The sequence below is a fragment of the Lissotriton helveticus genome, chromosome 3_1, assembly GCF_964261635.1.
Source record: "Lissotriton helveticus chromosome 3_1, aLisHel1.1, whole genome shotgun sequence".
Taxonomy (NCBI): Eukaryota; Metazoa; Chordata; class Amphibia; order Caudata; family Salamandridae; genus Lissotriton; species Lissotriton helveticus.
Window position 1 is genome coordinate 2,073,810,675 of NC_136061.1, and position 19,211 is coordinate 2,073,829,885.

Genomic DNA, 19,211 nt, shown 5'->3' on the forward strand with positions numbered 1-19,211 from the left:
ACTCTGCCTGTGCGATAGTCAAGTGATAGTGTTAATTATGTTGCAACTCCTACAGAGGAGCTGTTCCCCAGGGCCCAGCGCTAGAGACCACGGAAGGTTCAGGCTTGTAAATCAAATTTTAAGACTTGAACAAAGTTTGCTGTTTACTGTTTAATGACCATTCACTGTCATCAATATGACATTATTTTTCATGCCAATATATGTTCGTGATAAAGTTCATCTTGATAATCTTCATTGACTAGGCAACCAAATCATCAGTGATACAAACAAGTATCCATCCAATATTCCTGTTCATCCCAATGCATTTCAGACATCGCCTGTGCCCTTCATCAGGGGAATATTCTAAAAATAAAACAGAAATATGCAATCCTTATAGGAAGGCCTTCAAAACAATCTAGAAACTGTATATGTGAGTTACGTGGTGTTAAACTCCATGCATGTTAAAATGAGACCATGTTGCATAATCATATAATTAGTATGCATCAGATGGTGGACTGGTACAAGTCATGCGATGGTGTGATCCAGTTCCATTACGTGGGGACAATTGAATTGTGCTTGAAGTTAGTCACTAGTGACTCAAAGGTGCAGATTAAAAGTCTTAATTGCGAACAAACATAGAACGTGAACACTAGGGCGGTATAGTCCGTGAGACGTACATGCTAATGTACGGGTTACACAAAAGGGTCGGTTTTCTGGTGAACATCGAGAAAACATGCGAGAGTGGTTCGTTTGAAACAAACGAGTGAAAGAGAATGCCCACGGTTGCAGCAAAGTTCAAAGCAGTCGTCATATATCGAAAAAATGCCATGAGCGGTAATATAAATGAAAAGCTGCAACAAATTGTAAATAACCAGATATATCGGTCCTCATAAGCGAGGTACTTACTGGAGTGTAGAGAGTGGAAGCGTGATGTTTGTCATACAGGGTGGTTAGTTCCGATCAAAAACTGAGCCCGGATTGAAAACGCGGTCAAAAAGTCTCGTCCATGACAGGAGGACTCCAATTCATAAACATAAATGAATGACTCGAAATCATGTACAAAAAGTGGACGCCATCTTAGAACGGTCGCGTTTGTTAACTATGAAGGGCTAACTAAAAGTAACAGAAAAAGTAATGTGAGGTGCCATGGGCATAGTGAATGCGTGCTTGGTAGAGCCATGCATGATAAAGAAAGTGTTATTATGAGCATGAAAAAACGTATACATGGAAATGGTACAAATCGCTGCAATTAGCAAAAGCATAATATCTAAAGAGACACTGTTAAAGCAGATAGATTAAAGATAGTAAAGAAATTCCATTCTGTCATTAAGCCCATAATGCTGCATCGTGCATAGAAAACGTATCCAGTAATTTTCTCTTTGTAGGAGTTTGTTTTTGTTGTTACCACCTTCTGTTTGGACAATCACTTCCAGGACCATGAATTTCAGTTGGCAGATGTTGTGCTTTTTTTCAACAAAATGCATAGCAACAGTGATTTTGGATTCCTCGTTCTAATATTGCTTTTATGTTCCAAGATCCGAATGCGGATTTTTCTCTCTGTGTGACCCACATAACATAGGCCACACGGACATTTAAGTAAGTAAGTAACGTTGGCTGTATTACATGTAGCATTTACTCGAAGCCTGATGTTCGTTCCTTTCATGGAGTGATTCATGGTGTTGCCAGGTATGGAATTGTGGCAATTGCTATAATTGTAACATGGTTGTAGGCCTTTGTAAGTGGTAGTTTCAGTAGGATCTACTGGTCTAGGTAGCAAATCTTTTACATTTGGACCTCGAGTATAGGCAAAGATGGGAGCGTTTTCAAATAGACCTTTGAAATCAGGTTTCATACTGAGTAGAGGCCAATGTTCTTGATTATTTTGCGGTGGTGGTTGCTTGTAGTAGAACATTTTGACACGATTACCATGCAATTGTAGTTATAAAAACAGGCTTTCTCATACTTTTAGTCAATGCAGAAGACAAAGTGCATTACAAAAAGTATGGATACTGTGATCCTGGGTGCAATTGGGATGGGGTCAATAAGCGTGGAGGCTGAATCAGATGTGTGGCTAAAGACAGCAAAATATTCAGTCACTATTTTATTGATTGTTCACAATCAGCTAACTGCATAAAAAATAATGAACACCTTAAATGAAAAATATATGCAAGTTGAACTAGTCAGTGAGAAGTAAATGTAAATGTAAATGTAAATGTAATTTGTACTTGTAAAGCGCACTAATACCCATGTGTGTCCTGGCGCTGTAACGCATACCGCTGTGGAACCCTTCCTGGCTTATCCTTGTGAAATATCCACTCCTGGGCACCCCCAAGGTGAAGCCAGGCATCCCAGCGCTGGTGGGGCCATTGTGGAGATTAAGAAAGCTATTGCCCAGAGTTGCAGAGTGGGACCCATGATTAGAATAGGCACCGAGGCGAGAATTAACAGGTCCGAGGAAATTGAGCCCAAGACCCGCCGAGGCGGGAATTGAACCCAGGTCCCGGGCCAGACCTCTGCATCAGGGTCTACCGCTCTAACCATTGAGCCACACTTCTCCACTGTGCACTATTTTATATTATAAAACCTCCGCTCATTAATGTGGTCACTTAAATGTATATGTGGGCAGCCAGAGGCACATGCAATTGAAAATTGTTTGGTTAGCAGGGATTAGTGACTTGTGTATTTTTAGTGCTAATAGGTCCCTGCCCCCCACAGAAAGAACCTTTTCAAATTTGCATTGCACATTAAATTGGCTGCCAAAAAATGCTGAAATGAAGTTAGGTTAAAGACAAAAAAGTGACTTCAAAGTGTACATTTTGGGAATATGCAGATTTCATCTAGCGCAAACAAATTCACAACTGTCCATTAGAAGCACATACTTCACAGCTCAGCTTGGAACACCCTAACAATACCTCTCACTTCAGGCAGCTTAAAGTGAAATCTACCAATTAACACCTTTACCGGCATTCAAACAGCCTTTACGTGCACAGATTAACCAGTTGCCCACATTTACATTTCTTTGAAGCAGCCCAGCACCCTGGGTGCCCCTCCCTCTGGATCATTGCACAGGAGACCTCCTCCCTTCTGCTTCAGCTGATTCATCTCAACTGTTGGAGTTAAAGTTTGTCCCTAAGCACGAAGGCTAAACTTACCGACAAATGTGGCCTGTCAAACATCCTTCATGGACAAATCACATTAACCCAAATTTATGGACTGTCTGTGGTAATTACGGACAGCTGGTCACCCTAGTCTCAAGCAGTGTCTTGAGAAAGGAAATAACCTACAGCATTAAAAGGTGCATGTCTCTTTAATAGCACAGGTGGGCTTGCAAATGAGGTGCTCTCTTTCTACCTCCAGTGAGTACTGATTAAATAAGGGGTTAAAGCCTCTGCATGAAGTCGACCATATTAGTTCTGATTTTAGATCTTTTTCACAGGAGAATAAATGCCAGGAAACCACAGTCATCACCTGTTTTCAGTCTGTCATCATATGACGTTTTCCTTGTACAAGGAAAGAAGTTTACTAGCTTGTGTGTTCTTATTAGTGAAACAGAAATGGTCAAGTGTATAACACCGGTGGTTAGCTACATATAGGTTCCAGTCACTGTATGCTATCATGACATGAGTAGGAGTGGGAGGAATGTTCCGTTATGCCTGTGGAATTGGTGGAATTTTGGCCACTCCACCTTACTCTTTACTGTGGAGTTCTGCCCAAATCCCAACAATCGCCACATGGCAGAATTTATCTGCATAATGTCCACCCATTGGTGGAGTTCCTTGGAATCTTGTAGCTCTCCAGAATTCCATGGAGTTCCCCCCACCCCTAGTCATGAGATCACCACCATGCAGTCCTATCATTTTCGGGAGCAGCGCCTTGGATTCTGACTCTATTTTCTAAGTTAATGTGCAGGTCTCATCATAAAAAGTGCTAATGCCTTAAAAGCAAAATTTGCTAAAAGCAGTCTTTATTGTATTGGGCCAATTTGGAATTCAAAATATAAGGGGATCAAGGCACAGGACAAAATAATTTAATCACCATACCGCATCTCCTCTCTTTAGCGATAATAACTATATCAATGAGCACTAAAAAAGGAAATGTCTTCAGCTTCGTGTCTAACAGATATTCCAACATAACTCACTGGTACTGGACATAGGGGCCAGATGTACTAAGGTTTTTGCATTCGTAAATAGACTGATTTGCCAATTCACTGAATTGCAATTTGGTTTTACAAAAGAATATCAATTCAGTATTTGGTCGGAGTATCTCTTCCAAATACCGAATGGTGTGAATTAATGATTTGCAACCGAAGCACAGTTGCAAAATATTTATCCTTTATTGACTACACGCATGCAGGGATCACCCATTTCCAAATGATTTTAATGGAATTGGCAGTTATTTAATTATGGGAGGGTCATTTTAATGGGAAGCTTTTAGAACACCAATATATGAAGGACTTGTGAAATTACATCTTATCAGTCTCTGATTATGAGACACGTTTGGAACTTTATTAATGTGATTCAGAAGACATGATTCCGTTCCCTTTTCATATGAGCATTGAAAAAGCAGTTGTTTTGCCACAAAACATGTGTTGGCTGTGGCTGTATTTGTTTTTGAATAATTAATTGATAAAACTTGAATTAATTAGAATATTTCATTGCAAGATTTGTTTGGCCTTTTGTCAGACTAAAAAGTTATAATTGTATCTTGTAAAATATTATTGGGAAACAGGAGGAGCAGCACAGACCACTAGCACTGAATATGTGTAAAAATAGGCGCTTTTTTGAAACAGGTGCACATCACATTTTTAAACCCTGGACCTTTGCCTTACAAAACTAAAACCTCCCTATACAAATATGTAAAACTACCCTCACCCTAAATGTCCCTTCCCCCAACAAAACTTAAACCTGCAAGCCTCTACCTCCTCCCAGGCTGATCTGCAGCAATTAAGACCGTTATTCTCCCACACAGTTTTACTGCAACTATTAACCTCTAACCAGCTTCACTTCCAAATGAACCTTAAACTTCCTGCCTCGTCCAGGCATGAGCTTGTGTACCCGTTCTTTTTCAGCCTGAATTGCCACTGCCAACAACAATAAACTTGTCTAACACATGCCAACCTCTCGGCCAACTGCCACCCAGATAAAGTCTCTGCCCGACGTTTTCCACCACACCTTGAGAGACATCAGTGCATATTCAAAGCTTTTACCAGTGTGTCCTCTACACGCAAAAAATAGAGGTGCATCCCATAATAAGACAAATTAACTCTATCCCCACGTAAAAAATTCAGACGCATCATTCGTCAATTTTACATGCTCAACTCTACTGATACCTCTTTCCCTGCAATAGGTCCTCATTTCTTTGCTAATCTTACTTCTCGCCTTCTGTATAGCTACCGGCTTGTTGGCCCCATGGTATTTAGATAAAATATCAAAAATATAATATCGACCTACAGAAATATCGAGTTGGAAATATCGTCATACAGAAATATCATTAGTAAGAATATCGTTGATAAAAATATTGATTTTAAGGTAAGTATTATCAATGTTAAAAAAATAGAAAGTGTTACTGTCCATTACAAAAAATATCTATGTTGTTAATAGCAACATTCAAAATATCAATTTTTAATTATTTTTATATATTTTATAATATATTTCAATTTTTCAATTTAAAATGGAAGTTTTAGGGGCAGGTTGTGGGTTTTGTAGGTTTGTAGGGGTATAGGTTGGGAAGTAGGCATTTATAATAATTACAAATTAATTATTTAATTTCTAATTATTTATGTCAATTGTGTAATATAATATTTTTCAAATTTTGTGTAGTTTGTTGTTTTTGTATGGGTAAATGGTGTGAAGGAAATTAATTAAAATATTTAATTAATGTTAATTTATAATAATTATTTAATTGATAGCTAATGTAAATTGTGTAATTAAAATATTTTTTGTTATATATTAGGCGTGAGCTGTTGAATTTGTAGGTGTAAGGGGTGAAACGTCAATTAAATATCATTATTTTGTTGTTACCCCTCCGCAATCCAACACTTTTTCTACTCTTGCACTGACTGGAGTGGGACTAGCAAATTTTACCCCTTAGCAGTCCCTACTGTTGCAGATTGGAGTGGGAATAGTAAATTTTTCCCCTCCGTAATCTAACTTTTACTCTATTCTTGCACTGATTGGAGTGCAAATAGTAAATGTTAGCGATTTGGCCGGGAGACCCAGCCATGAAGCAGACGCTACCGGCAAGAAATGACCAATGCGGCAGGCGTGGCTCAGTGCAGCTGGGCATGTAAGGTGATGAAAAATCCAGTTGGTGTAGTGGGGTAAATTGAGGATGAGTCACCTCCTAGTGGAACACAGTGAGATGCTGGGGGCCTGAGAAGCCAGGGCGGCGACTGCCAACTGTGCCATTCAGCCCTGATGGTTGGCAGCAGTGCGACGTGGAGCCAGAGAGTGGGAGACCACTGCAGAACGGGGAGCGGTCCACGGGTACTCATGACTGACCTCAAAATTGTGACCCCTTAAGATGACTAGGCACCCGGATGGTCAAGCACAAGGGGCTGGTGAGTGTCCCCCATTGACAACGGGAATGACAAGCGAGGGGCGAGACAAGGAGGCTAAGCCCTCGTATAGAACAAGCACCTGCAGGCTCTGCAAAGCTAGATCAGCTCCTACCATGCTTGACTCAAACATGGCAGCCGGCCACCGCAAAGACTTCCTTTAGGCCAGACAGGCAAGGGGATTCTTGAACACCCTCTCACACGCAGTGGGGAGTGGTGTCCCAAGAAGAGCAAAGGAGGTGGCCTGAATCACCAGGGCCCGGGTCCACGGCCACCACATCCACACTATCCCCTTTAGTACAAAGTGAGGGCTGATGACAAGACCCAAATTAGGGACTGGATGTTGCGCATCACCTACTGTTAGACCCACAGTGAGAAGTGAAGGAACATGCACAGGAGTGCTCTGGACCATCTGCATATGTAGAGCGGAACTTGAAGGGGTCCATGGGGTCCGGCAATGCCCCTCTCTGTCGGTGAGCTAGGGGGACACCTGCCCACGCTGGGGGGGCTCCACATGGAGGCACACAGTAGTGGCATCTAAAATAGAGAAGCGGTCCAGCATGGTAGATGAGCACGGACTTCCTACATTAACCTGAACGTGCCCAGTTACATCAAACGCGCCCCCTAAGATTCAGTAGCTCAAAAGTCAGGAGATCCGGTCTTGCACCACGCGATCCCACAAGTAGACACCCACGCATACCACTGCCTTGATTAGAAATCAGGGGGAGGCACCCACCAATGCCAATGAATGTATGCCACTCAAAAAGGCCCAAAAGAATAGAGTCTCTAGTTACTTCTCACCTTACTAACAACCTTGCAGTAGGATGTCGACTCGTGGCAATGCGCACATTGGACATTGAATCTAAGGTGCAGGAGCGGGATCATAGAATGGCTTGGGTGGAGGACTCAGACAAAATGTTCCACAAGCAACTCCAGGCCAGCACCCTGAAGTGCGAAGATTTCAAGAATAGATCCAGGAGGGATAACGTTAGACTACGCAACCTGGAGGAAGGAACAGAGGGCACAGACTTGGAGGCATTTGTCACAGGCCTGTTTGCAGAGGTACTTGGCGGGGGGCATGAAGATAAAAATAGACACGGTCCACAGGGTGTGACCACCATCCCAGGGATGACGCAGACAACCAAGAGATGTTCTAGCCAAGCTTCATTCCTTCAAGATGAGGGAGTAATTCTTCAAGCAGCAAGATCAAGAGAGGAAGTCTCCTTCCAAGGGCTCGGGTGCTCCCTGTTCCAGGATGTGGCCCCCGTGACACTGGCACGCAGACAAGAGTTCTGACCAGTTACGGAGAAGCTGAGGCAAGACAATGTAAAATATCACTTTTAGAGTCGCCTTCTCCTTCCAGATTAAAAACTACCATGTCGCCACCTATGCAAAAGTGGCATGAGTGTTGGACCTGCCGCCCCTCACCGATTCGCTCATCAAGAGTGCCCCAAATCGCTCAGGAGAGAAGACCGCAGAAGATGGTGGAGAAGAGAGGTGGCTGACACAGAACCGTCCGAGGCAGCCAAAGAAGAAATAAGCTTGGGATACAGAGAAGTGGGATGTTATCTGGGCAGCCAGGGAAACAGTTGAACATGATCTAAAGAGGTGCTCCTGGCAGTCTTTCTTGGACACAGGGTGTCTAGTAGAACATAAGGTCAAGTATGGAGATACTGAGTTGACCTGCATCCAGACTATGACACTTCGCTCAACAGCAAAGCTGGTGATCTGTAGGCAGGGTGGGGGGCTACTCCTTAATGATTTTTGATATTGGAGACTAGATAGTGAGTCAATCAGATTCCATCTGGCTTGCCACATGCGGGTTTGGACCAATACATCTACAAGAATGTGTTTTCGTAATGTGAGGAATGTTTCTGGGGGTATGTTGACCCTAAATGTTTTGATTAAGGATTTTTTGTTATTTTGGTTCTAGGTGCACAACACCAACATTTCCATATTAGGCATACATAGGCAAGAGAGAGGGGATCTCACGACAAAATGACTGGAGGAGCGAGATAGAGGGGTCTAGAGGAGAGAGTGGCACTCCTCTGGCACAAAGGCATACACCGCCAAGTCTTAGGTAGCTGTGATTATCACCGTACTCATGTAGAATACCAAGGGGCTTAATTCACCCACTAAATGGCAGAAATTGTGGTAATACCTCTTATACCAGAGACACAATGGGGTAGCCCTACAGGAAAGACATATGAAAAGGTCAGAAGAACACCGACTGCGACACATGGCACACCTCATTGCATATGGATCCTTAGCTCCGACTAAACATAATGGGGTGGCTATATTCTTTCATAAGGGATGGATAGTTATGCTCAAAGGTAGGATATATGGCCACTTATGTACCTTCTCTTCCATCTATGCACCTAACTCTAATCAGGCCACATTTCTGTGCCCTGTCGATGCTGGTAGGGTTCACTGAGGGGGAGATCTTTTTAATGGGTGACTTTTACCTCACATGGGACTCTGGCCTAGACAGCACTCAAACACAGAGGGTGATCTCAAGTAACTTCTCTAAGGCTCTGAAAAGGGAATTTGTCTCCATGGGCCTGGTGGATGCCTGGTGCACGGTCTGCCCCACAACTAGGGACTGGACCTTTCTCTCTCACACACATAGGTCATATTCAAAATTGACCACATCTTCATTGGAAAGACCCTAGTTTCAGTGTTACAGGCTACTTCTATTCACCTGATCACTATATCTGACCATGTGCCGGTTACACTGACCGTAGCCTGGATGGTGCACCCCCAAAATACAGATGGTGGTTCTTCCCTGCGGCGCTGGCACAAGACAATGAACTGAAGAAATCCATCAAGTATTATTTTCTTACGAATTATCCCAAAGACTACCAACTGGGACATCTTCAAGGTAGTAATCCAGGGTGGGTGCATTTCCCTTCATAAAGCACTACACAAGCAAAGGACCCAAGAAAGGAAGAAAGGTTAGCACTGGAAGCAGAACTGCAAGAGGCAGAGCAGGCCCAAAACAGACACCATATCCTTATCGTACCGAGAAAAGTGACGGCATTTAGGGGCTAACTCAACACTATTCATAATATTAGGGCTAAACTTACCCTTCTACAACTAAAACGCACAAAATACAAGAAGGGAAACAAGGTAGGCTCACACCTAGCCAAAAATTGCAGCTCAAGAGGGAACAAGAATACATAGGGGACATTAAACTACCAGGGGAAAGGGCATCTACAGAACTAGAAAAGGTCCAAGCATTTAGCCACTTTTACAAAGCTCTCTAAAAGGCGGATAGGTACGAGGAGGCAGAGCAAACCCAATACATGGAGGAAGTGGAGCATCCGAAGGTGTGAGCAGTAAAAAATGCACAGTGGAGCCGATAGGTTGCATGGGAGGTCTTCAGGATCATAGCAAGTCTACAGCCACATAAATCAACCGGTCCTGATGGGCTTACATCTCATTTTTACAAAACATTTGGGGCAGAACTGATCCCTCAAATGGTGAGCTCTACAACTTGATTGTGCACTCTGGGATGGTGACTACTTATATGGGGGTAGACCTTATCCCAGTGCTACCCAAGCCAGGGTACGATCTTCACTTATGCAGCTCGTATTACCCTATAGCGCTCTTCAATCTAGATGCCAAGATATTTACAAAAATCCTAGCCAGCAGCCTGGAAAACCTCATGCCAGAATTGATACACTTGGACCAGTCCAGCTTTATCCAGGGCCAACAAGCGCATGATAATTTGCAGAGGGTCTTTCACCTGGTTGAGAAGGCAAAAACATTCTTATCCAGATGTCCTGCTTGCACGGAGAAAGCTTTCTTCCTATTCTGCAGCCTGAAAAGATGCAGATTTTGTGACTGGTTTATCACCATGATTAGGGCTAATTATGCATGCCCTAGTGGCCGGGTCTTGGTTAATAGGGTGGGCTCCGACTTGTTTACTCTAGAATGAGAGACGCGACAGGGGTGCCACCTCCAGCCATTGCTATTTGCCCTAAGCATTGAACCCTTAGCAGCTTAAATAAGAATGACACCTGCCATTCAGGGCATCTCATTCAGGGCAGATAGGCAAAACCTTTCCCTGTTCACTGATGACATACTGTTGTCAGTAGCTGCTCCTGAGTAATGCCTGGAGGCAGTGTTGGTAGAGCTGGAACATTTTGAGTGAGTGGCAGAACTTCGGATCAACTTAACAAAATCGTATTTTCTAAACCTTAAACTGCCGCAGAGGAAGATGGAATCCCTGGTCACCTCCACTCCCTTCCAATGGTCAAAAAAGACATCCCATTCCTAGGATTAAAGATCACTCCTAAACTCTAGGATCTTTTTAGGGCTAACTACCCCCCCATTTTCTCCAACAGTTGAAGGCAGTCCTCCTAGGGTGGTCCCCTTTACCTTTCATGTATAGGAATCATCCATGCGGTTAAAATGATGGTTTTACCCAGACTCTTGTACTTTTTTCAAGGTCTCTCAATTGAGCTGGATTGAGGGTTCCTTGCTACATTAAAGTCCATGATCATCCACTTTATATGGCAGGGCTGCAGGGTTCGACTCCCATATAGACAACTTTGTCTCCCAAAGGGGGGGGGGGGGTCTGGATTTACCAGACATGCATCTATATTACAAGACTGCTCTGCTGTGGGTGATTACAGAGTGGTCGGCCTGTGTGTCTGACAAACACTGGCTACACATGGACAGGGCGGTGGAGGGGAGGTGTATTTAGGATCGCGGAGCGCCCATCCAATGTCTACCTGGGCCCCCCTATGAAAACAACGCTTAAGATATGGGATGATATCCATAGGACTTCCACTTTGACCACCTTTCCGTCCCCGTTCACATTCATCCACTACAATCCCACGTTCGCACCTGCACAGATACCTGGTCCCTTTGATGCATGGAGGAAGGGGGAGATGACTTACGATTTCAGATCTTTTCCAAAACTGAAATATTCTCACCTTCTAACACTGTCAGAGGGAGTTTCACTTATCTGCTACTGAAAACTACCACTATACCTAGCTCAGGCACTGGGTCTTATGTGCGGGAGTGTGAGAAGCAGTGACCTGGGACCTCATGCCAGTAAGTCAAGTCAAGTCAAGTCAAGTTAGAATTTGTATAGCACACTACTCACCCAGAGGGTCTCAAGGCGCTTGAGGGGGGGGGGGGGGAAGCGTTACTTATCGAATATCCAAGTTTTGAGTTGTTTTCTGAAGGAGAGGTGGTTCTGTGTAAGGCGGAGGTGGGTGGGGAGAGAGTTCCAGGTCTTGGCCGCTGAGTAGGAGAAGGATCTTCCTCCCATGGTGGATCTTTGGATGCGTGGAATCGCGGCGAGGGCTTGATTTGACAATCGTAGTTGGCGGGTGGGGGTGTAGAAGGTCAGGCACGTGTTGAGGTATTTGGGTCGTAGAGGGCTTTGTGTGCGTGGGTGAGTAGACGGAACGTTATTCTCTTATTGACGGGGAGCCAGTGGAGGTCTCTCAGGTGACCGGATATGTGAGCTTGGCGGGGGATGTCTAGGATAAGTCTGGCTGAGGCGTTCTGAATGCGTTGGAGTTTTTTCTGTAAATTGGCTGTTGTTCCGGCGTAAAGGGTGTTTCCGTAGTCCAGTTGGCTTGTGACAAGTGCTTGGGTGACCGTCTTTCTTGTTTCGGTGGGGATCCAGCGGAAGATTTTTTTGAGCATACGTAGGATGTTAAATCATGATGATGAGATGGCGTTGACTTGTTTGGTCATCGAGAGGGAGGAGTCCAGGATGAAGCCCAGGTTACGTGCGTGGTCCATTGGTTTGGGTGCGATGCCCAGGGCCGGTGGCCACCATGAGTCGTCCCAAGCGGAGGGGGATGATCCTAAGATGAGGACTTCCGTTTTCTCTGAATTCAGTTTTAAACGGCTGTTCTTCATCCACTCGGCTACTTCTTGCATCCCTTCGTGTAGGTTGGTTTTGGCGGTGTTTGGGTCTTTGGTGAGGGAGAGGGTCAGCTGGGTGTCGTCTGCGTAGGAGATGATGTTGAGGTTGTGTTGGCGCGCGATGGATGCGAGGGGGCTCATGTATACGTTGAAGAGGGTGGGACTGAGTGAAGATCCTTGTGGTACCCCGCAGATGACTTCGGTGGCCTCTGATCTGAAAGGGGGGAGGCGGACTTTCTGGGTTCTTCCGGCGAGGAACAAGATGATCCAGTCCAGTGCTTTTCCTTGTATCCCGACGTTGCTGAGGCGTTGTATCAGGGTGCTATGGCAGACTGTGTCGAAGGCTGCGGAGAGGTCCAGTAGGATGAGGGCAGCTGTTTCTCCGTTGTCAAGTAGTGTTCGAATGTCGTCTGTGGCTGCGATGAGGGCGGTCTCGGTGCTGTGTTTGGCTCGGAAGCCGGACTGTGATGGGTCGAGGGAGCCGTTAGATTCGAGGAAGGCGGCGAGCTGATTGTTGACGGTTTTCTCAATGACTTTGGCAGGGAATGGGAGGAGCGAAATGGGGCGGTAGTTCTTAAGTTCGGTGGGGTCTGCTGTGGGTTTCTTCAGGAGAGCGCTGAGTTCGGCATGTTTCCAGCTTTCCGGGAAGGTAGCAGTGTTGAGGGAGCAGTTGGTGACATCTCGGAGATGGGGTGCGATGATGGAGTCTGCTTTGTTGAAGATGTGGTGGGGACATGGGTCGGTTGGCGGAGGGGGGCTTTGGTTTGGAGGTGAGGGGGGTGGACTGGTCACCAAAGCTGTTATGTATGTCAGCGATTTTGTTGTGGAAGAACGAGGCTAGAGAGTCGCAGAGGTCTTGAGATGGAGTGATGTCGTTGGTGTCGGCGGTGGGATTGGTAAATTCTTTGACGATGTTGAATAGTTCCTTGCTGTTGTGGGCGTTGTTGTCGAGTCGATCCTTAAATGCTGATTTCTTGGTGGATCGGATCAGCTGGTGGTGTTTGCGGGTGGCGTTCTTGAAGGTGGTCATGTTGTCAGTGGTTGTTTTTTTTTGCCAGGCTTTCTCGAGGGTGCGGCAGATCTTTTTGGATTTTTTTAGGTCGTCATTGAACCAGGGGGCTTTTTTGCTACCTTGCTTGGTTAGATGGTTTATCAAGGGTGCTAATTCGTCTGCGCAGTGAGTGATCCATTGCATGAGGTTGATGGCTGCTTGATTTGGGTCCAATGATTTGGCGGGAGGGTTTTGGTAAAGCGATGTGAAGACCTGGTCGGTGGTAATTTTGTTCCAGTTTCTGCGGGGGATTGGTTGTGGGTCGTGTTTTTTTTGTAGTTGAAGTGAACGCAGATGTGGTCCGTCCAATGGAGTCCTGTGGCGTGATTAAAGGAGATGTACTTGCTGGAGGAGAAGATTGGGTCGAGCGTGTGTCCGGCGTAGTGGGTGGGGGTGTTTACCAGTTGCTTGAGTCTGAGATTGGCGAGGTTGTCCAGAAGGGTGGTGGTGTTGCTGTCGTTGTTCTTTTCCAGGTGGAAGTTGAGGTCTCCTAGTAGAATGTAGTCCTCGGAGGGGAGGGCGTGTGGGCTGATGAAGTCTGCGATGTCTTCGCTGAATTGTGTGCGGGGTCCTGGGGGTCTGTAGATGAGGGTGCCTCTGAGTGTGGTCTTAGGGTCGGTGTGAATCTGGAAGTGAAGGTGTTTGGCGGTTGCGAGGTTGTCGTCGGAACTGGTCGTGATGCGGATGGTGTTTTTATGGACGATGGCGATGCCTCCTCCTGTTTGGTTGGTGCGGTCCTTTCGGATGTTCTTGTAGCCGTCCGGGATGGCTATGGCGATGTCGGGCGCTGATGAGGCGTTCATCCAGGTTTCTGTGAGAAAGGCGACGTCCGGCGATGTGGTGTCTAGTAAGTTCCATAGTTCAGTAGCGTGTTTGTGGACCGAGCGGGTGTTGAGCAGGATGCACTTCAGGTGGTTAGTTTCGGAGTTCTGTTTGGCGTTTGTGGATTTGGTGTGGGTCCTGATGCAGTCTAGCTTGCAGGAGTGGCAGGTGAAGGGTCCATGGGTGTGTCCTGGGGCGGCTTGGTAGCAGACTGGGAGACGTCCTGTGTTAAGTGCAGAGAGGGTTGCGGGGTCGTACGTTATGCGGGTGGAGTGGATTGTGCGGGGACCAGGGGGTCTGGCGCTGGGTGCGGTCCGGGCACGGACGGGCATAGACGGGCTTACCTTTGGCGCGCATAGGGCGCGTCCGCTGCACGTGGACGCTGCGCCCAAATGCATCTGTCATAAGTGGAGAGTGGAGGGGGGCGGAGCGAGGGAGGAGCAGCTGGGAGGCGGGAGCGGGGTGGAGAGACGGGCTAGGAGGCACAACAACAAGATGGCAGCAAAAACAAAAGTGAAACAGGACGAGATTGGGGCACAGTCTGGGATGTCGCTAAGATATGGGCAGAGGCCCCGGCACAATCAGGCACAAATGATTACAAAAGCAGTGCGAGCAATGCAATATAGCGCTACGATATCAGTCAGCCACAAACAATAATACATGCAATGAGGGCAATGCAATATAGCGCTACGATACCAGTCAGCCACAAATGATAATACAGGCAATGAGGGCAATGCGCAAATTGGTTAATGGCAGCAATGAGCACAATAGCGCTACGATACCAAGTGACCAGGGAGCGTGTGGGGAGCGACCGCTTCTGAACGAGTCAGGACGGTCAGTAGAGCGGTTGGCAAAGACGGGGAGTGGCACAAAGGGTACTATATCATGCCTCTCTATGATAGTTCACTCTACAGTCCACACCAACCAACCACAGCATAAGTCCTTCTGGAAGCTCATTCTGGGGATGGCTATTTCGGACAAACAGTGGGATAAACTACATATAGATATACCTACATTAAATCAGTTGATGGGAATGCGAGAGGTCCACTATAAAGTTTTATACGATCGGTACTTTTACCCTATAACACTAAAACTGATGTTCCCTATGACCTCAGACTTGTGCTGGAGGGGATGCGGGCTCAAGGGAGATTTTAAATACATCTGGTGGGACTGCCTGACGATCAGGCCAATCTGGTCAGAAATACTGGCACAAATCAAAGACATCCTCGGCTACCCCATACCTGAGGACGTGGGCTCGACACTTATGGGCCTGAGGGTGGATACCCTCAAACGTCAGACAGTAGGTGACAGATCAATTCTATGGTTCTACCGGGGGCAGCGAAAATGGCAGTGAGAGAGGCCTTAAAACAGGAACACGCACCATCTACGACTCAGTGGCACTTCCACCTGTGGTAAACCCTTACCATGGAACGGATGGCGGGCGTACTATCTGACTCCTTTGAAAAATGTTAATATATATGGGGTCCTCTAGTGGAGTATCTATCACAGGGGCTTCCTCTCTGTATCTGCCCAACGCGAACTCAAGCACTCCATCTCTTTCAATTTTAGAAATTACGTACCTGACGGGGCTAGTGGAGGGAGGCAAACCCCAAGGGAGCCTTCATATCTACCTGGTGGCTGCCCAGGTGGACCCTACCCTCAGGAATATTTTGATGAGATGACTGTGTATCTTTGTTGCTAGTGGTGGGATGGGAAGATAGGAGTTAGAGGGGACATTGCAATTTTGTTCTGAGGCTGTGCAATGGTATCTTTATTTACTTACGATAGTGATCCATATCACTTCCTCGGTCACTCCTGTAATAGTGAACAAAATGGCCGGAGGAATTATCCTCTCTTCCTAACAAATACGAGATCATTTTAGAAAAATAAATCTTACAAAGGGGAAAACCGAGACATGGGAGGAATGAGCAACTAGCACAAAAATGTACTCAAAACGTTGCCGTAAAAGTTGCGCAATAAAAGCAAGGGCAAATTGGGACATGACTCATGTAATAAGGACGCACCTGTAAGGTCAGTGAAGTAGCCAAAAGGTCCATAGCAAAAATTGACATCAGCAGTACGGAGACAGTCAGGGCCGGTAATTCTAGAGTATCTAAAGAAACAACATTAAGAAACAATGAGCTTGGGCGTGGAAACACTACGTTCTAACCAAGCAAAAATTAGGGCGACTAAATAGTCAAAAGGCATCTAGCCAAGTAGGCACCCGTAACATAACAAACCTGATTCCAGGATTTCATCACCATTTCGTCAATTGAGGTTGTCGCAAGGAAAAGTCTTTAGGGCATGCCCCAATGGGTCTGCATCAAATGTTAGATCTAAAGGAAAACCCAAACACGATTTAAGTAGGGTTTTGGTGTTATCCATTAGAAGTCCCCAACGTAATCGTGGGAAACACACCAATTTTACACATAGTTTAAAAATTATTACATCCTGCCCAATTCTGCACATCATAAGGTATCAACAACCTCAAAAAAAATGCACCTACGTTTGTATCTGAATGGTCAAGCGGCGGAAGGACAGGGCGGCAATCCGTTCTACAGCATTAAGTTGTATTCACTTGCAGCGACAATAGAACCAGTATCTAGAATGGAAGCAATAAAAAGAAATATGAGGATCAATTTTGATAATAATTTTAATATTCAGGGATGTTCATGTGCGCACATTAGAAGCTCTAGAGGGGACCAGAATAAATTAACCGGTTAACCGGGGACCCGTATTTAAGACACCCGTTAAACTCAGAGCCTACCTATAATAAGATCCAAAGGCCTCATCCTCAGGTAAAATGGTTAATTTTAAATATCACGAAGAGTCTCTTCGTAAAGTTTAAAATTGACCATTTTACCTTAGAATCAAGGCACAGAATTGGCTGTGACGTGAATACAGGCTTTTTTACCACTACTATAACCGACGATAACTTGCAGTTTCTTTTCTTCTTTTTTTCGTTGCTCTCTTTTTACTATTTGGAATACTAAATAGTAGATTCTCCGCGTATATTGTTTTTATATTGTCATTAGCTTCGCGTTGGTCTCGTACACCATGGATGTCGATTGAGAGGTTATACTGACATCGCCATTTAAATATGGCGGCCACTTACGTGCTTGGCGCAAATAATAAACGGGACAATGCAAGCAAGGCACACATTGGATTGGTCAGTTTTCAAGCCCGGGCTTATTTAAACCTGGCGCATTCCAACGCTGGTTTGCATCGGAACTCAACTGCCGTGGACACTACGGAATCTCAGGTCATCCGGGGACTAGTAAAGTTAGCGGGTCCGTGCTCATTATACTTGTGACTGGGCTTTTTCTAACTAGGGCGTTAACTACTTTTCGGTTGTTACTTTGTTGTAATGGGTCCATTCTCATATCACCACGTTTGTTCCACTGTTCCGAACAGGCCGATTTGTAAATTAAATTGGGCTGTTTTCCCCTTCTACATGGGTTATTGACTTTATGTCGTTACAATTTACAGGAGGGCTATTTTTGATGTAAACCGCCTGATTTCGGGTAAATAAGGCGAATGCCGATTTTAAAGCATGAGGCACTGGTTCGGTGATGGAATTATGGGACATGTAGTTGTGAATGTACACAGTCTTCCCCAGTATACTTTCCACAATAATCCGTTTTGTTTTTCTGTTTTTATTTCAACTTTAAGCGCATTGTGCCCTAATTAGAATTCGCAAGCGACAATGATAAAAGTTTGTTTGCTGTGCTTTCCTTATTTGCGTTTGTATTTGCAGACTCCTAATTCTACCAAGACACGATGCAATACACGTGGCCTTGCTAGAGTTCGGGAGAGGCCTGAGGATCTTATTATAGGTAGACTCTGAGTTTAACGGCTGTCTTAAATACGGGTCCCCAGTTAACCGGTTAATTTATTCTGGTCCCCTCTAGAGCTTCTAATGTGCACACATGAACATCCCTGAATATTAAAATTATTATCACAATTGATCCTCATATTTTTTTATTGCTTCCAATTTTTACCATTCTAGATACTGGTTCTCTTGTCGCTGCAAGCGAATACAACTTATTGCTGTAGAGCGGATTGCCGCCCTGTCCTTCCGCCCCTTGTCCATTCACATACAAATGTAGGTGCGTTTCTTTGAGGTTGTTGATACCTTATGATGTGCAGAATTAGGCAGGATGTAATAATTTTTAAACTACGTGTAAAATTGGTGTGTTTCCCACGATTACGTTGGGGACTTCTAATGGATAACACCAAAACCCTACTTAGATCGTGTTTGGGTTTTCCTTTAGATCTAACATTTGATGCAGACCCATTGAGGAGTACCCTAAAGACTTTTCCCTGCAACGACCTCAATTGACGAAATGGTGATGAAATCCTGCAATCAGGTTTGTTATGTTACAGGTGCCTACTTGGCTAGATGCCTTTTGACTATTTAGTTGCCCCAATTTTTGCTTGGTTGGAACGTAGTGTTTTTATGCCCATGCTCATTGTTTCTTAATGTTGTTTCTTTAGATACTCTAGAATTACCGGACCTGACCGTCTCCGTACTGCTGATTACAATTTTTGCAATTGACCTTTTGGCTACTTCACTGACCTTACAGGTGCGTCCTTATTACAGGAGTAATGTCCCAATTTGCCCTTGCTTTTATTGCACAACTTTTACGGCAAGGTTTTGAGTACATTTTTATGATAGTTGCTCATCCCTCCCTTGTCCTCGGTTTTCCCCTTTATAAGATTTATTTTTCTAAAATGATCTCATATTTGTTAGGAAGAGAGGATAATTCATCCGGCCATTTAGTTCACTATCACAGGAGTACATTACTCATAAACAAGTGGGATTTAAGATGCAATTAGGGCTTATTCGCATATCATATGCTCTCCTTCTGATCCGCTACTGGGGCTGATTTGTCTTTTGTGTGCCCCCAT

General features: G+C 45.0%; 2 long non-coding RNA genes across 2 annotated transcripts in view; one reads left to right on the top strand and one right to left on the bottom strand.

Annotated features, from left to right (window-relative positions):
* Positions 1–987, bottom strand: part of LOC144825262 (uncharacterized) — a 394,990-nt gene extending 394,003 nt beyond the window's left edge. The window contains exon 1 of the long non-coding RNA XR_013609361.1: positions 886–987. This is a non-coding gene — a long non-coding RNA (uncharacterized LOC144825262). The remainder of the gene's footprint in view (positions 1–885) is intronic.
* LOC144825263 (uncharacterized) overlaps positions 1–19,211 on the top strand; it is a 275,307-nt gene that overhangs the window by 194,017 nt on the left and 62,079 nt on the right. The window lies entirely within an intron of this gene.